At 31.1% G+C, this 20,919-nt stretch overlaps 1 protein-coding gene across 1 annotated transcript in view; it reads left to right on the top strand.

Annotated features, from left to right (window-relative positions):
• LOC147079231 (acetylcholine receptor subunit alpha-like) overlaps nucleotides 1-20,919 on the top strand; it is an 836,032-nt gene that overhangs the window by 795,044 nt on the left and 20,069 nt on the right. The gene's annotated exons all lie outside the window — the stretch shown is intronic.

Here is a 20,919-nt window from a genome sequence, read left to right as displayed (position 1 = left end):
CAGCAAAGCAGTCTTCGAGAGTATTCAGTATACATATCCATATTTATTTACCTGGTTTGTCTTTTTCACCCATTTTTTTCTTTCTGGATAAAATCGTAGTAATTTCATTAATATCCACCGACGATGTATCAAAGCCATTTTTTATCAAATTAATGATTTCTCCGACAGAAATGCCGTCGCGTTATAATTGTGGAGTCGGCGTAGGCGGGGGGCGGGGGGCGGGAGCCGGCACAGGGTTGAAACTGGTACAGTAGGTGCAAATTAATGGCCACTCCATGGGCGGAAGCTCGCAGCCGGAATCGTTTGCGGTGATCGCTTATGATGGGAATTTCTGATTTATCTCTCTTCGTGGGTTGACAGTATTACGCCACGTTCAATTTACTTATGATGAGCGAGGATAAAAAGCATTTAGTGAACTAATTCATTGTCTTATAATGATGTTTTAAATTAAATAAAACTTATCAAAAGTTTCAAATAGGCAATTAAAAACATAATATGAAGATAATAAAAATAGTAATAATTGTGGCTTACTGGGACAATACCTTCAATCTATACCCATGGTCGAAAAAAAGAATAATAAAAACAATAATTACAGGGGCTTTAACGTATTTTTTTAAATTGCATCTTGTTATAAAATAAAACAGATTGAATTATAATAAGAATACTTATACATACCTATATATAATATTGTCCGTACAGGTCAGGTGCAGTTATTTTAATTATGTTGTTGATCATTTTATTGTTTCGGGCTAAAAACCCATCTTTAAAACGGTCTACGATAACTCTTAATGTAGAACAATCTGAAATACCTGTCAACATTAAAATTCGTCAAAAATCATGGTTTAAAAACCATTATTACGGAGTTTAATAAATGAAAACGTATACTTTAAATATTATATACCTACTATAAAAAAAGTGTTTCCGGCGATACTCGAACCTGCATCCACTGAATTTATACCAATATACTTTACCAATTAAATTATGTGTATTATTAATGTCGTTCTGAGCAGACAAAGCCGGTCATAACAGTTATTACGTAAGTTAAGTATCATTTATTTGACGTTATTTTGTTTTATAATATGTATTACGATTGTTCACCAAGAATTAACAATTAATTTCATTAGTATAAGTACCGATTTGTTGTTGCTCTGTATAATCACAATAATGTATTCATATTATCATACTGTGCGTATGATGATCGAACGCTTTAAATTTGTTACAGAATTATTCAACATATTATATTCTGTCTTATATTATGAAATGGTTATGTTTTATACGTTATTTAATTATTTATCGTAGAGTACATAATATGATTATTATTCTTATTGAAATACGTTAAGTTTACAAATACAAAATAATTTTATATTAGATATAAAATATTTTTTCAAATATCACAATATAGAATCTGATAATGTTGATTACAGCTCTGTCAATGTTCATTGAATCGAACAGCGTATCGATTTCTGATTATCTTTGTACCTACTTCCGCAATATAATATCAATAAATTCTCGTGAATTGTTATCTCGAAGGTTAATCATATTATGTTTCTTTAACATGTTCAATCCTAAGAAGATCATAATATGGGCCACACATAATGGAAGTCGTATTAAAATATTATTGTTTTTACTTGCCAAACATTTGTTAAACACAACATGTTATTATAATAGTATATATTAAATTACCGTACATAAAGATATTTAAAAATCAAGAAGTTACTTGGATAAAATAAAATTCTCTAAGTAATACCTAATATTATTGAACATACCCACATAATTTTGAAAACTTCTGAGAAAATATATGATAACCAATAGAAAAAATCTTTTTGAAAAAGTGACACCCCAATTTCTAGCTATGTATATATTATTGACATGGTGTTAGTGGGCGCTTCGTGATCGGGCATAATTCGTCAATTAATGTATCATAGGTACCTACATACCTATCTAACGGTCCCATTAATGCGGATATTCACGTAATAGAGATGAGCCATATTATAATATTAAATTCTAATGATCAGAAGTCTTCTAAACTAGAAATAATATTATAATACTTTAGGTACCACAAGTATAATATTTTTTTATTATGAACGTACAGTGCAGTATAATAGTTGCTAAGTCAGTTATTTTCTAATAATTCCTGAATATTAACACTGCATGTAAGAAAGACTGCGAGTGAAGTGGTTGTTGTATTTAATTTCTTATTTTATCTCTCAATTAAATTTTAACACGTATCGTTCCATTTCTGGATGTGCCACTCTTAAGTTGTAAACTAGACCGGCTGTCATGATCTCAAGTCTCTGATCACCACGGAGAGCACACATTTATTGAAAACTTAGTTTAGAATTATGGTAGATTGGCGTACATGACATCTTTCAATTCACTGAAAGCTAAACCAAACCAAATACTGAATAGAATAATTCAATATTATTGGTGTTGTATGGTTTTACGCTCTTTTTGAAACAATTGACAAGCACGGGGTCGCGCCACATCCATTGGTTCATCGCCACGTTTTACGCCTACTACAATGTGATACGTGAAGCGCGCAGATCGTTGCAGAGTTAGAAAGGATCTGTTACGGTGACGGAATCCTTGGGGCTGTTCCACAAGTGTGCAAAAAAAATATTTCGCGATATTACTTCGAGAGATGTTCAAATTAAGTGACATTGCACAAATTGGTGAATACTATAAAAATTATAATTACTAAAATTATTAGTTATTAATGAATTAATTGTTTCTCATTATTTTACATAAAGTTTAGATGTAATTTCAAGGGTATATAAATTCTCATTTTTTGTATAATATACTCTGTTATGAGTGACAAGTTATTATAATATCTGACAACTCCTTTAGTCCAATGCACAAGGTACTTAATAACAAATCATGGGTTCCAGATTAGGTTCCCGGTGAGGTCACAATATAATAATTTATTTTTCATAAGTTTGAGTTTTTCTGTGACACCTTTCCCTGGCGAAAGTGCTCTAATTGGTGCCCTTGTGACATGTGCTTGGAACATCTGATTAGAACACTATTTTAGAGCAGAAACAATTTAATGAAATTAGTTTAGCGAAAGATTGAAAAACCAAACTTCCATTAATATAAGTATTAAAATATGAAGAATTATGTATTGTTATAAATTATAACATAGATTAACTATTTTTTTATTCAACGAATAATTCAAAAGATTTTAGAATGTAACATTCTAATTATTGTGTAATAATAATTTTGAAAACTGTATGTGTGGGAGCGATACCCGAGAGATGCAGGTTTTTTCAAAAAAAAAAATCTGAAAAAAGTGTTTTCAAAATTATGTATAACTTGGATATTTTATTTACTTATATTACAATTTTTCCATCATATCAAACGTATTAGATCTTTAAATGGTAAATAATAACAGTTATAGCTTTATAAAAATTAGAGAATATACCATTTGCAACATTAATTTATTAGAATATATCTAAAAAATGACAAATACATTTTCTCTCTATTTCACGTTACGGCACCGAATTACAATGTAACAAGTAAATAAACAAGGTAAACGATAAATAATTGTTTCTGATGAGTATACAGCTATGTTAATAAAGTTAACATTGCAAGTTTAAAATGTAGGCCACGTTTCCCAATAAATTCCCGTGGCGGTTTGCGGCCACGGTTGTCCGAAGTATCGATCGGAAACTTGACGCCGCACCGCACCACCGCGGAAGTGTGAAATTTATTCACCATCAGCAGACTTCCACTTCTGGCAGAGAACTTTTCCAAACTTCCACCAGCCAACTATCTGACTCTCAGAGCTAAGAAAGTTTTATTCTTAGTCCGACAACTTGTTCAAAAATAATAGGAATAATATGCTGCATTCGCTTTAAAATTATTAAGTTTTATAAAATGATAATGAAATATTTTTATTTACTTAAAAATCTTTTAAATTAAAACATTTTAAATTAAGACAAATCTCTTTTTATGAAATCAAAAGGTACAATTAACATCTCAGGATTAAAATATGTCATCGTAAAATTTCTAACTAAAGTGTGATTTAATATTTTATTTTGATGATAGTATGCTATATTTGTATCTATATCAGTGCTCCGCAACCGGTGTGCCATGGGACGATGCTAGGTGTGCCGCGGCGCATTACTCCGAAAAGAAATATTAATATTAATAATAATAATTTTGTATATTATACAATACTTACTTAATAACCAAATTTTTATACATGGTTGTTAATATATTTGAGCACCTGCATTAATTAAAAAAAAAAAAGAATGCAAGGTCAGAATGAAAATATATTGACGTGCTCTGATAGAGTAGAAGGAGTTCAGACAAGGATCTCTATAAATGTACCACAGGACCTACCAGACCACCATTGAAAACAAACAATTAATTTTGGATCCGTCTCAAAAACAGTTAACTTTGCTGCAAAATAACTTTCATACAATCAATATGACTGGATTAGAAACCCTTTTGCAACCAATGCTGAAATTTTTATAGAAGCGCTTTCCCTATAAATTCGAGAGGAATTGGTTGGATTGAGAAACGACGGGACGCTAAAACTGACCTTCGACAATGTTCCATTGGCTATTTTCTGGATTTCGGTTAATAAAGAATATCCTCGGATTTCCGACAAGGCTATCGCAGTTCAGTTCCCATTTCCTACGACATATCTCGGTGAGCAATGTTTTCCAAGTCAAGTTATAATTAAAAATAATTAGCAGTCTTCCTTGAAGGGTCTTGACCGAGAACTTCGTGTTGCTCTTTCAAATATCAAGTCAAAATATATAAAACTGTACGTTCATTGAAGCAAGCTCAGTTATCACATTAATTCGTTATTATATTGATAATACAAATACATGGAAATATTATGTATGTACATTTTTAGTTCTTCGTCGTGTGTTATGTTGTTTGTATATTTCATTATTTATCAGATAAAATAACATAAATTAATGTAATTTTGCTGCATGGCCCCCACAAGGGGGGAGCTGACAGGGCTCTAGCCTGTGGGCCCAGGCTCAGGGAGGGCTGGCGTAGCAGGTGAACCAGATAATTCAGATAAACACAAATTACAAATTTTCATTAATAGCAACAAAAAAGGCGCTATTTTACTACGCTGGTATTAACATTTTAAAATATAGAATTGTAGGATACAATTTATTATTATTATGTCAATACTCGACAAATAATAAAAATTTTCTTAACCCGACAACCATAATTCAAGTGGATGTATTAATAAATACAAAAAATCGCTAAACATACAATCGATACCATTAATTTTACCTCGAACACCATTTGAAAAACACTATTTTAAGATATCACACTGTCTTTAACCTTAGCGATAGGTAGGGGGGCCGCCATAAATCCTGGCTTGGGGTCCATGTTTTGGTGTATAAATTGTTTTACGTGTGGTGTGCCGTGGAATTCTGAGAAGACTTTTGGTGTGCCGTGGGTGAGAAAAGGCTGCAGAGCACTGCTATATACGACAAAGTATAATTCAGGGTAGAAAATATTTAAGCCATCTGAAAAAAGAGCAATGCTTACTTACTACAGGGAGACTGCAACTATATATTATATTTTTAATAAATAACTTACTAATAGGACGATTAATTAAAATATTTTTTTCTTTACAATTCAGAAACGCTGTGACGACTGACAACATGTGAAATTTAAAAAAAAAATCAAGAAGGGCTTGATTTGATCAGTGGTATAGTCTTGATATAAGACTGGATCAACTTTTACATTGCACTGAAAGAAGCAGTGGACAACCAGAGTTAATAATTTGTATACATTCGACGAGGTGTTTGATTCTTAGGTCAACGAAAAATTAATTAATTTATAACATAGAACATTGGAACCACTTGAATACATTTCATTGATCAATCGATTATAACAGAAATAGTCTTATCCAGTAGGATTATAAATTTTACTTCAATATGAGAAGAAGACAATTGCGAACCAAGTTCTAAAAATACAAAATGTTTTTCTAAAGCGCCAGCTAGACGTTCATGCTTTACCACAAGCTTACTTGCGTAAACCGGATTGTATCGGGAAGCCCGTGTGTATGGACGGGAAAACTGTAGCTCGCGCAAACCGAAAACCGCTGTGAAAGTGTTCCGTATTTTTTGCACAAACTACTCAAGTCGTACGGCAAGTCGCTGCCGTCTATCTGGCACAAAACATTTTTTTTTGTTCAATTAAGAAGTTATACTGGAATATTTGTACTGTGATTTTATTCGTAATTTTACACTTTTTAAACCATTAAAATCAACTGCAATAATTAATATTCCTTCTGCTTCACGTTGATGTGACATTTTCTATTCTCAAATTACCTCTACGTGCATGCCTATTGAAAATAAAATGCGACAATTGTTGGGAAAACTTTATATTCTGAGAAGAAGACAAGTAGTTATTTCACAGAGTAATGCCCAATGCTAATTTTGTTTTCCTTGTTATCTATTCTTTTAATGTCTTTCGCAGATCTTCTTACAAGGATAAACGCCTTTGTAAGCTGCAACAGTGGTATCAAACTTTAACAATCTAAAAAACACTCATTAATTTTATTCCACTCGAGCTGTCGTGGCAAAAAGCTTATTTTAGTTTTTTTAATGCTTAGCTTGGTGAGTGCGAAATGAAAACCTCGCTATAATAAGCCTTTTACTTACGAAAAAGAAATCGGTCACACAACTTCCATTATTTTATATTCAGATGGTCGTCGTTCGCAATATCAATACCATCTTTATGTAATACGATATTTATTATTTATTTATTTATTTAAGAGAACAAAACATTGTGGACATAACAAATCTAAATTCAAAACGTACAAAACATGAGATTTACATTATAATAAATATTACCCTCACAAGAGAGAAAAAGAAAATATATAAAATAATAATAATGATAATACAAATAAAAACATACGTACAATTTTACACAGAAAAATAAAATTTCGAATACAGAATACATAACATGTCACCGAAAATATCTACGTCTTTGGGCAGCGTATTTACTAGTCTTGCACCACTTGCTAATGGTGCCTGATAGGCTTGACACGAGGAAATGGTTCCGATCCAGAATAAATCATGGCTGCGACCACGTAGGTAATTGACAGGCGCATATATTTATAAATGTGCAAAGCAGAAGATTAAAGGAGTCCAACTGACATGATTGACATGAAGTGCGTAAACAATTAATGACTCCTTCAAATACTAAAACTATAATTTTCAAATATTTTATCTGGCGGAGTTTATTTATTGGTATTCACCATAATAGGTATATACAATTTGTTTCGCGATACGTATTATATTCACTTAGTAAGCTCTATGAATTATGAGTAGGACCAAAATTTTCGTTTGTGTTCATGTATTGGTAATGCTATAATTATTGTCTTATACTTGATAATGCTCAACATGTGAGCAAAACACGTGTTGTAAAGCATTTATATGTGGCAAATACGAAGTGAACTCATTTTATAAATGAAAATATTCAACGTATTCTGAAATGTAAGAGTTAGCCTATATATGAATCGCTGTCTAGGTGTGTATTGTTATTATTTTATTTTGTTATAATCGTTTATTTCCGTCCAACAAGTACTAGATCTTATTGAATTTTTAATCTTACGGTTTCAAAATGCACGCCCATAATAAATTTAAGAATTCAATTGAAAATTCGAGTTAACTATTTGGTTTTAATACATTATTACTACCCTTCAACTTTTATGACCCAAGTACGAGCTGAAGTTCTGTTTTGCTAAGTGCATGTCAGTTAAATAAATAATCATGAGGACGTTTGGCTCGAAGGTCTAACGCACCTGGCTTGGGACTCTTCCGAATAACACCTCCGGGAGCAATCCAATTAAGTCACAGAAATGGCGGAATTCTCTTCTCGACACTTTGTGTCAAGCTTAAATGAATGGATGTCTTGTGAAAAACTCGTAAGTCATAATAACATTTTTTAGTTACCATACAGCTGTAATAAAACTGCGCTTTTCGTTTATTTTACATCCATAACATCACTATATTGTGTTCGTCGTAGTTTATGTTACAGAACAAACAGCATGCAGTGTATAATTTTTAATATTTTTTTTATCCAACTATTCTGTCGATTACGATTTTCTCACATCGACGTTGCAGGAACTGTATATTATTAATGTTATGCTCATGATGACTGAGCGTAACGTGTAGGCTTATAATGTTGTAGGTCCCGGGTTTGAATCTCTGGTCTAGAAAATTCATACGTTGAGGATCAGGAGATGGCTAACATACATTTCTTATAAAAACAATCATCGGATGTATGATAATACAACCTCCACTCTACGAAGGTCCATATATCCTCTTATAAATGAACATGGTGATGTAATGTATTGTAAATATTACCAATGTATTATGTGAACACACTTAGTAATGCATATTGAAATATAAAAAAAATCTTGGATTAAATGGGGATCGACACGACATGTTTACAAGAATTTTACCAATTAAACTACAACCTAAGTCTTAACTAATGTATTTACCATTTTTTATTGACCATTTTATGTTTCTGGCAAATATACTAATTATATAAATAATCTATTATTAAAAATTACAATTTTTTAAAATATAACACAGCCCTTTAATAACATAAAGTAGTTTACTTTTTTTAAAAAGATTTTTCTATTGGTTATAATATATTTTCTCAGAAGTGTTTTTCAAAATTATGTATGTTCAAAAATACATCTGTTAGAAAGCTTTCGAAACATTATTAATATGTATTACATATATAGATCCTAATAAAATCTTGAAGTGGAATTTGAATACGTGTTTCACTTGATGGGCAAGAAACTTACCCCAGTCAGTTACGGATCCAACTATAAAAATCTTAAAGATATTAACTAATTTCTACGGTATCTAAATTTGAAGTGTTTTCACCATCAATATTGGATATCTACCATCTTTGTAGTTTATATCAAAGTAAGAACATTACTAGTTTGGTTCTTAGATTCAAATTTTATTTTGCAAATCATGTACCTACTTACTATTTTTTAATAAATATATTTGGGGAGAAATCTTGACACCAAAATGTCCAATAAATTAATTTGTAGAACATGTATATTTTCAATATACATGTTATATATACATATATAATGTCGAATCTCAAATTAAAAAAATCTTAGTAAAATTTCTTACATATTACCTCAACTACGTAGACCTGATTGATGAAAATTAAATTCCATTCAGTTTTAATGCTTATCCGCAATTTGTGAATCGATGTATTGGCGTTTATCATCGGCCAATATTCATTAATAAAAATACAAATGACATATCAATTTTTATCTATGTATATGTACTGATATTAATAATATAGTAAAACTTTAGTAAAAGTCATATAATAAATTACTATTAATGATATTTTCCCTCAATAAATTAAGATAAACTACTATCTTTAACAATACTACACTAAATGTTACAAAGTAAGTAAGACGTATTAATAGTTTCTGTGACTGAGAATAATAATAATATGGCAGTTATCTTCGTAAATTATTTGAATATTACGGCAGCAGTGAACCAATACTAAGTCAGTTCGGTTTTCATATTATAATATCAGGGCTCCGAAGAGGTGGCGTTCTATTGAACCCTGAGGAGAGATGATGCCTCTTGACTTATTAACATTATGGGACATTTCCAGTCCTTAGGATATTCACGCCTGTGGAGAGAAATAACACTGGACAATATTACGATGCCTTTTACCTTTTCAGAGCATGTTATTGACACGTGAATGTATGTTTCACCAAAAATCGGAATACATGTAGAATATTATTATTCAGAAAATACAGACAGATCGTAAGTATTTGTGATAATTTGAATAAATAAGTATTATTGAGCGGGTAGTAATTTTTATAACTGTTTCTTTTATTCAACGAATAATTCACAAGATTTAAGAATGTAGGTACCATTCTAATTATTGAACACACATAATTCTGAAAACACTCATGAAAAAATATAGCCAATAGAAAAAATCTTTTTCAAAAAAAGTAAGACACCCGGCAGGAATCGAACCTACGTCTCTTGGGTTTCGCGCCCTGTGCATTACCATGAGTGTTTTCAGAATTATGTATGGTCAATAATTATAATGGTACATTCTTAAATCTTGTGAATTATTCGTTGAATAAAAGAAATAGTTAATTAAAAATTATTAGCAAGTTCAAGTAAGTTACAACAGAAAATATTGGAGAGATCCGTGACGTCGGTTAGTAATTAAAGTAATAAATGCTTTAATTTAGAATACAAAAATCGTTTCTATTTAAATTCTATCTAAATTTAAATAAAATCTATTGTCTATATCTTCTCATGAGTTTTTTTCAGAATTAGGGAATTGTAATTATAAATTATAATTTAAATGTAAACCAGTAATTAATCCATAATAAGGGATGATAGCTATTTTTTAAGTAAAAAGAAAATACGCATGGTACAGCAATTTCACAGGAGTAAATTCAGCTGAAGTGTAACGACACCTTTCATCTAATAACCGATTCTAAAATCGGAAAACAAAAATGCTCGCGGTAGGCTACAGTTTCTTTCGAACAACCGACCTTTCAATTGATAGCCAAGTACGCTATTAAATACAATTGAAGCCGTTGCAAGTGTGAAATTCATTATGAATATTTTAATATACACAACTGCTTGACAAAATCGATAAAGGAAGACAAGGCGGGCGGGTTGGACGAGATAGATGCTTTTGATTTCAAGTCGGCCGGCCAACCGTGTATACTGCTTGATACTCTAAGGAATTTCAACAATGTCAAAACGAAAATTGCTATTTAAATCAACTACATCATCTATTTGAAGCATCAAAGACATGCCACGATACATTACAGAAATGATGAGAATTCCATACACAATTACGATACATCGCCAATGATGGTGTGGAACAGGTATGTCCAACTTTGAGTAGGATGAAATCTACTACTACGTAGGTATCAAAACTAACAGTGACCTACCGCACTTTCCTATTGGCATTCTTAAACTTAAACAAACATATTTCATTTATTTAAGAACACTGTGGCGTTGTAAATTAAACAATAATACACTTCTTTCAATATCAAAAACAATACTTAATTTCCCATTCATCGTACATCGTTAACTGTTTTCCATTGGCGTGACGATGAGAGAAAATACGCCTCAGTGTAATGTGCGAAGAATCACATCTTCTCTTTCTCTCACTCCTGCTTCAAACCGCGAGTGATACAATACGGATTAAGTGATATAGTGACGTCACGTGGGTTTCTTGTCATTAATTTGAAAACAACTTCTACGTAAGCTGGCCAATGAAATACAAATAGCATGGTTAATTAATCCCTTTCAAAATCTCAATGAAATCGTATTTTATTACAACCGAATGTAGGTAGATACACACTTTTTACATTTTCACGGACCATTTTTTCTTGACAAGCTGCGGTCGGCCAAAACCCATCGACGCATTAGACATGCCCGATATAGAAGATTATGTATTTAAATGGAGAGCAAAATAAATAGTTTCACTACTGTCACATGTGCTCGCCATAGAAACTTTTTTTTCATTGCATCTATGTCCTCATCACATAATTACATAAGAGATGCACTGAAAATTTACCTTGCGGACGTAATAATATTTAAAAATAATATAATAATAAAAGACATTATATTTAAGTTCATATATATGACTGCATGGACAATATAGATAACAAACAATAATTAATAGTATATAAGAAGCCAAAGCTTAAAGCAATAAACCGCCCCATATTTTGATACAAAAAATTGTCATATATTATGTACACCGTAATAATTCTATATTAACCCATATATATAAAAAAAATGTTCAGTACACTACTGAAAAGATTGGATCAGTTTATTTTTATGTAACAAGTATCATTCATTATACAGAAGATGCTTTTATTTCATTATTTATTATTTACGGGCTTTACGGCTACATTCTATCATTTTGCTTTTCCCCAAAAAACCGCAAAACCGCAAACCCACACACCAATCCATTTAGACAGCAATGATGTGCTACGAACGAATTTCTTTATGAATTTTTGAGGAAACCTTTATCGAGGTGTAGAAAGGGAATAGCCTTTTACGGTTATGTGCATATAGCTGTTAACTGTAGACTGTGTTTTGTGAAACATATAACACTGGTTCTCTCTACAAAAGTATTTCGTAAAAAAAAAACATACCTACTTAATTGTCAGTATTATAATCATCATTTTCCCAAATATAAAGTAAAAAGCAGTAAGCATACATACATTTTTGAAAAATTGATTTTCTATACAGAAAACATTCTGTGGTTCAGTAAGTTACCATTTTTTCTCCAATCCGGAGTATATAAACATTCATAGTATATAGCTATATTTAACGGCAAAATACAAAAAATATTTCACTGATATAACACAATAGGACAAAATAAAATCATCCTCACGTTTTTGACTTGCCGTTAGGGTAAAAATATTTTTTGAATTTAAGTTATCACGAATGTGTGTAGTTTCAGTCTCTCTTCAATAGCCAAAATGTTCTTGTATTTTGCCGCATCTACACAATATTTTGATTCTATCTAGCATCTTGATTTACTTCAAATTAATATACCGCCGGGTGACAAAAGTAAGTACTTATACAACATGCGTATGTTAATAATAACATATTCTATAATATAAGGTATAATACGATATTTATTTTATATTTTAAATAAGGTAAATTGACACTATCACTCATGCAGAGCATTTTTTGTTCGACATACTGAAGGCTATATTATTAGACTTTTCACAAGGAATAATTATTATTATTAGACATTCGCTCTTGCAATTGGTTCCTGAATCAAACTCGTATTGAAAACAATAACGTCGTGGGTTTCAGGTTCGAATCTTGGGTCTAGAAATTACACATATTGTTTTTTTTAATTTGTGTTTGAGTCAAGTATGGACCTAATAAATTGAGCAAGTGGCTAACATCCATTTCTCGTAGAAACAAAACTCTGTTAATACAAACCTCCACTCCGTGTAGGCCGATATGATTGGACACGGTATTATATGATACATTTTTTTTGTCAAAATATAATAGGTGAATTTTAAACAAAAATCTTTAGCAAACAGTGTTTAACTCTGAGAATGTATTGTTGCCGGCGGTAGATCTTACCCATGGTACTTACACCGATATTGGTTAATGAATCTACGAGTAGTATCATTAGATAACGTAGTATGCACAATAATTGTAGTTAATAGAAGGTTGTCACGGTGGAGTAGTAGCAAAGCACATATCTCTGAAGCCGTGGATGCGAATTTGATTCTCTTTCAATGAGTTAGGACAGTTAGGTGAATGATTAATAACCACTTAAAATCCGTTAACACGATATTCAGTCTGTGACCCCCATATCCTCCGTTTGTAAGCAAAGATACTCTTTTTGAATTATTGAATTCTCGGGGCTACCACAAAGCAGCTTGGTATGATAAAATTATAACTAATTCATGATTTATAACATAAATTACCAACTTTTAACGTAGCACACTTCAATAATTGAAATGTTGTTTATATTCAGATTCGTTATTTTATAATACTCTAAATTATTTTTTTATGATTGCATCCGCTTCTGCCGAAGTACAGGTACCGTAACGACCCTGAAAACGGATAAGAAACGGTTGGTTTATCTCGCTCGCAGGTCAAAGGTTATTGCTTCACTCCAGTGTTGGTGTACCTTCGAGTGTTGCTATTAGATAGTGCGACCACTTGCGGGCTTAAGTGTGCTAGAACACGCATACCAGATAGATCGTTGCTGTAACTTGATTTAAGATGATACTCGGCAGGCTTAGTTGCCGGAGATTATTACTCCGTCTTTAGTAAAATACCTTAATGAAGCCTACGTTGGTGGAAGCCACCAATAGGTATTCTGCGCTAAAGCTTAGCAATCTATTACGGAAGGTTTAGCCAGTCGGTGGGTACTCAAACACTAATTGCTTACCTCAAGAAAAAATGTATATTTACATTGGATTATTTCAACATAAGTTTACATTGTAAGTTCAAATTAGAACGTCATGCTAATCTTTATTATCCTGCCTATTTTTCGTACTGCTCAGAAGCTATGAATGGAATTTACTTTTGTGAATTATTTTAAATTTCAAAGTATCTACGCAAAATATGAAAAATTAAAAGTGATATGTCCGTTCCCAGAATTACAATTTTAGCAGTATTTTTTGTATCTTGATGTAAATTCAGAAAAAAAAATCACATTTCAAAATCCATTTTGACCGTACAATTGAGAAGCTTTCTTTAGGAGCTTTCATATGGAAGTGATTAATCTGCAGTATAATGAATATTTCAAGAGATGAATCTAACTGATTTCTATAAGTTAATATACTGTGATCAATTGAGATCATAATAAATGTTCGGGAATTTATATTTATATTGAAAAGCTGTGTGAAAATAACATTTTCAAAGATGAAATACTCGTATGTAAAATATCAATACAGGTCAGGTAAACGTATGAAAAGTTTCAATTAATTTTGGTGATAGGGATTACTAACTTTGAACACCAATTTTGTGTAATTTATCTCAAAAAATCAATTCTATCTTTATAATTAGTTGGTGTGTATGTTTTTCAAATATTCGTAGTACATTTACTACAATTTATTATTAACTTCCATTATCTTTGTTAAAGAAATTTGTGGTTTTTTAGTATACCTCTTGGGTCGCAAAGCTTTACAAAAAAACTGCCTATATACCTACTCTGATCTAGAGCATGACGTTAAAACAATCATTTTTCATCAAAAAATAATGTTAAGTATCCTTTTCAGGAAACGACTAAGATTGCATTATCATGATGATGATAATGATCTGGAATATTATGTACGTACTTTTTTTTAACACTGCAATCATATTTAACTCTCAGTAGGTAGTAGTAGTGAAATAATCAGAGATGTGTCCAAGCTTGATAGAATCACATATATATATATTCTGAACCTAGTGGAAATTGAACCCAGGACCTCCGTACGCTTTTGACAACGAGTATTACCACCTATAATATAGTGTCTCTCAGGCGGCTCTCGTGGTGCAGTGCGTAATGCGCTTGCCTTCCACACGAGAGTTCTGGGTTCGATCCCGGTGAGGATATAACATTTGTGTGTTTTTCTCAAAGCCTGGATGTTTGTGATTGTTCAAAAATTACTAACAACCACCTTGTATGAAAAAGCAGGGACATGGTTATTAATAAATATATATATATATATATTGTGTCTCTATAATCGATTATCGCATGCTTTTTGATGAATTATATTATACAGTATTGACACGAAGTATTGCTGAAATGATCCAAATAATATGTAAAATTTCTACATTTTTAAGACAATTTGATGCTTAAACTTTATGGTATAAAATCAGTTTTATAGGTAAAATAAAACACAGACATAAAGCGACTGACGTATCTTCAGATGCTTAAAGTACTGTCGTAACTCTAACTTTATTGTTGTAGGTATGTAGGGATGCACCAGTTCAACTGAAAAATAAGTCGAAAAATATTCGTTCGAAGAAAATAAAAATCAAACGGAAAATGGTTACATATCGAGATTGCTAACCCAATTTGCAACTTTTCAGGTTTGAAAACTTTTCAACGATTTAAAATAAGAATTATATTGGTTCCACCCAAAGATGTTGAATAAACCCGAACGACAGGGATGCGAACAAAAAATGACCTCTGGAACCTCTCATATTCATACAAACTCTCAGAATTACTTTTTATTGTTATGTTTTTCTTTCATACAAAAATAGCACTTACGTCAAACCGAAATTGCCTTTACCATTTTTTATAATATAACCACAAAAGGCTCCATTCGTAAAACGATTTGACATCTTTAGTTCCACCATAATATATATTAATATTCACTACCCTACCAAAAATCTATTATAACTTCGTGATGGCATAATGCTTGCTAATGCACTTTAGGGACACTAAAGATGACATTCTACACAATACGGCGCCATAAAAAAAATATTTTTTGCCTAAACGTCCCTTACGGCCTCGATATGATAAATCGACGATAATTAAGGAACATCTAAATGATTTTTTATTAGTCATTAATTTTAAATATTGATGGTTTCGTGTATTTGTTGTGAATGTATAACAATAATTCATTTTCGCGATCAATACTTTTTACAAGCGGTCATCCTATTTAATTTGAATGGCTATTTTTAGGTTCCGGTACAAGTCGACTATACTTACTGTACGCTTTCAACACTTTAATTCAGAAAAAACATTAGCGTTGATTCATAAAAAATCAAGTTGCAGAGTTTATGTTAACCTTATCTGTGACTTTAATAAGTTAAAGATTTCGTGGATTGAATGGAGTTGAATGGAGAATCTATAAAGTGCATGCGTATTGCACATAGTCCGGTTGAATTGTTTCTCGGTGAGTATTTCTACTATTGTATTCTGGCATATGAGAGTGATGCAGCGGTTATATTAAATCTATGGATGCAGCATAAAAATCACAACAAATGAAAATGTTGCCTTATATAAAAAATGGTCAAATTCCTATTTACAGCGAATGAGATAAATTGAAAAAAGACATTGTAACTTAATATAAGTGTTAATAAAAGTTTTACTTGTTTCTGTTGTTCGAAAGTAAATAATAATGACTATTACTTACGCGGAAATTGACTTAAAATGTATATTTTTTTTTATTAAAACAGTTACAATTTTGGATGTGACCATTTTTTATGCATAACTAAGGATTTAACTACATTTGAAAACAATGTCTGGGTATTTTTCTACTTCTAATACAATGTTTTTTCACACATACTCCATTAGTCAAGTAATTATCAATGTTTGCCAAAAAGTATTTTTTTTTTAATTGAATATTAATTTTTGTTTGGTTTAAACAAAATAGGGAACGAAAAATATTAATAAATTTGAGTCTAATTAAAAAAAAAAAAAGTAAATAATTAACATTTTTACTGAAAGTTTTGTTTCCACTTGTCTTTTTTGTACGATTCTTTTCCGACCTAATTTAGCTTCCACACACTCTATTATTCATGATAAAATGAATAAAAACCACTAAAAGCCGTGAATAATTACGAGCGACTGTGAACTAACACAATAAGCTGTCGGCTATATTACTCTTGACTACTATGAACTGAAATTAGGTAATGTTCGTTTGATTGGCTGATTCAGATTCGACTAATTTTGATATGAAAAAAATATTTTACAGACATTTTTCATGGAACAACATTGGATTTGTTCAACTTTGATGAATTGTTTTTGTATATTATGCACAAACCAAAGTTTCATACGGCATACTTACTTGAAAAACATTTAAATATGGATTTGACCAATTTTGATACCAGACAACATATAATAATATGATTTGTGAATTTTTTTTCAGTTAATCTAATCATCTTATATCAATAGTATTATATGAGAGTGAGTCAGTCAATATTGAATTCGTCCCAGTTAACTACTTCCAGAATTTATTGTATTCAAAAGCCGTGTAATGAATTTTAAAATATGTTTTCATTACCAGTATAGTGTTTAAATTAACGACAATTCTTAATTATGATTGAAAATATTGCTAATAACTACGCTATCTGAGGTTTTCGGAGAGACTCTTCTTTCCATATCAATGTCTCATTGATGATCGCTGAAATTTCAGCCGTTCCCGGCAATCTTTTATAAATAAGGAATGTTCCATTATTTTCACCATTGATCTACGATTTCCTTATAACTATACTAGAAATCAGAAGAGCAAGGCGTAGAATTAACCTTCCATTGGTGACGCAGAAGACAAGGAAAAATTAAGAAACTGCATTCCACAGTACCTATTTTATAGTTATTTATCAGACTAACGACGGGGAAAAATATTTTTTTATACATTTACTTTAGTAAAAAGTACAAATTTTATTTTCAAGAAGTTATAAGTATGATATTACAGATAATATTATAAATAAATATAAAAAGGGGAAATAAGAAGAGGCTTATGAATGCAATGTACTGATAATGCCAATGTCCCTGATCTTAGAAATAGGGAGCATCAGTTGTTTATTCTCCCAAGGAACAGAACCAACCTGACACTGGTAATGCCAATTGGTAGGGCGATAAATATGTTCAACCAAATTGCTTCGGGTGTTGATATATTCCACTTGCGTGAGGTGAGTTTAGGTAGACGTTATTTTATAAATTCTTAAAATAGGGCCTCCTTAACAAACTTGGTGTACTTCTTTAAACTTCTATAGATGTATAATTATTGTATTGTCAGTATTGTCACTGCTTTTGTATATTTATATTATGTTCTCTTTTTATATTTTCATTTTTATCGCTTTTATTATTTTTTTCTTTATAATAATGTTTCATGTCATGTTGTGAACGCCTTAAACTTGTAATTTGGAATCTCCACAATATGCTAACATTTTTTTTTAAATTGAAAAAAAAATGGCTTAAATTTATTATTATTAAAACAAATCAGTGTGAATATTTAGCCTCCATTTATACACAGAAGGTTTTTTCGTCTTTGATCAAAGGTATTTCGGTTTTACAACACATCCCTACGTGCATAGTATTATTTTGAGGTGCGAAGTGCGTGCACAATCAGCGTTATTTTATCTCTTCAATCCAAAGTCACGCAACGTCACATGTAACATTAATTGCCCGCCTAGTTAAGATCCGCGATAAAACACTCACAATAATCCTTAAAACAGACGCGACGAAGCGTGCTCGTAAATCTTTTTACATCACAATTTTCGTGAAAAAAAAGAATGGTTCGAAGTTGCATATAAATATATAAACAGTGACATTCAAAGTTTGAGGAAATCTCAGGGGTGCCGCAGGCTATTCGAAAATGGTAATATGTCAAGACAATTTTAATTCAATGTCCTAATGCACGATCAAAATGTTAGATTATGCGACTGTTGACTTCAGACGCTAACAAAGTGTAAACTGCACTTATCGATACGATAACCATTCGTCCTTTATTATAGAGGTTAGTTCTTTATTTTAGCACTGTGTCTTCCAGATTTATTTCTGTTACATATTATTATATCAACTTCTGTCCTTTATTTCAAAATCCCTACATTACTTTTTTGAAATTAAATATGAATAAGTACGTAATATGTACTTATTATCTCCCAAGAATTAAATACTACATGTCCTAAAAGTCCTAAATAAAATACTGCATGTCCAAAAAGAAGTTCGAAATGTGTTTCCGAGTGGAAAATTTTCAATTTATTGCTCAGAACATGCGTGTTTTTAGAGCGACGTGAAATAATACTTATACCTGTTTCCGTGAATTGAAAAAAATTGAAAACCACTGGCATAGAATATGTATGTCGTCGATTAAATAAGCTATATATAATATATAAATTTTAGATGCCATGTTGTAAATGTATATATAATAGAAAAATACGTATCGTTTTGGCATTATATGGCCAAACAAGTGCCGCTTTTGCAAGAGCAATTGGAGCGAAAAATCAATGAATACTGTAGTTTTTTTTTTACAATAAAAACTTATATTTGCATATTTCTATTATTAATCAATGATGATTGTTGATTATATAATACAAAACATTCGTCTTTTATTGCTAAATGAAATCTTAACATTTTGTTTATCAGTGTATCACTTAAACTTAAAGTCTAATTACCGAAAACATAAACAAAATCGAAGTCGCATATGGATAATCTTTTAACAAACTATAATATTATTTTGTATGTTTTTGTGAAGTTTATATAGGAATAGTGTGTATTTTTATTTTACGAAACTCTGAAAACAGACACTTTCTGACAAAATAAATGGATGAAAGTTGAAGGGTTTCAGTAAAAAATTAGGTAATAAAAATGTAGAGAAACAGTCAGTTATCAATAGAAAAGGAATAATATTTCTCTGTAAAGTAAATTCAAATACAATATTTACTAATTTAAATGCAAAATCTAACATATCAATATAGATACAAATGGAGAGAAAATGGGATGATTGATAATTTCCATGTAAAATGTTATTTAATTATAGAGTGTAACGGCGGTCACAAATTGAAAAAAAATAATGAGTAAGAGAGTTTATGGATGTAGAATTAATACGATGTCAGCATGGTCGGTTCTAGGATAAATTAACGGGATTAGGAGAAATCCACACAGTGGTTAGAATTTTGATTCGCTATCTTTATTTCTTCAAAAATAATAAACGATTTTTATGTAAAACTGTTTTTGGACACCATTACTGAGCTATTAATTTGTGATCTACCTTACCGAGTACAAAAACGTAATTTGACTTCAAAATGTTGAATACCCTTGCTTTAGACTAGGTATGTAATATAGATTTCTTTTCTTTGAAATGAACTGCGAAATTTATTCTCATTTAGGGTGTAGGTTTATGTTTACAAATTAACAATGAACAACTCTATTTTTAATATTAATACTATCGACCAAAGGTACTTGATGGAATTTGAATTAAAATTCTAATGTAGGACAGATAGATATTTTTCATATTTGGTTGTGGGGCCGCAAAAAAAATTAAATACCTAAGAATCCTAAGCCTAGTAATTATAAACAATAAAAATACTACACTCAAGAGGTGTAAAATCTTCCATTCTGGGAATAATAGTCAATAATTTAGTTAACTAATGAGATATCTAACATATCATAGTATTTTTTTATTGTGATGCTTGTAGTATTCGGTGTCGGTGTTTATTTGCCTTTTGGTGAGCGTACACAGTGCCTGAAGATGCCGAAAGGCGAAACCCGGCTCGCAAGAAAACGAATCAAATGGAATAGTACAAAATGTAAATCCATTAGAACTCTATTTTTAATTATTAACAATCTAAGCAAAACTACGCTATCCGAGATATTTCAGGTAGATAGGCAGCATTATAATGTTTGAAATTTTCATTATTGTTGGTTATTGTAAAAATTTTCAAGTTGCCACCACGCGTTCTTCTTCCTGCTTTCATCAGGAGGAGGAAG

Source organism: Rhyacophila brunnea, unplaced genomic scaffold (genome assembly GCF_057557595.1).
Source record: "Rhyacophila brunnea isolate RB1 unplaced genomic scaffold, BYU_Rbru_1.0 scaffold_10, whole genome shotgun sequence".
NCBI classification, from domain to species: Eukaryota; Metazoa; Arthropoda; class Insecta; order Trichoptera; family Rhyacophilidae; genus Rhyacophila; species Rhyacophila brunnea.
Note: the sequence above shows the minus strand (reverse complement) of the source record. Positions and strands in the feature narration are given on the sequence as shown.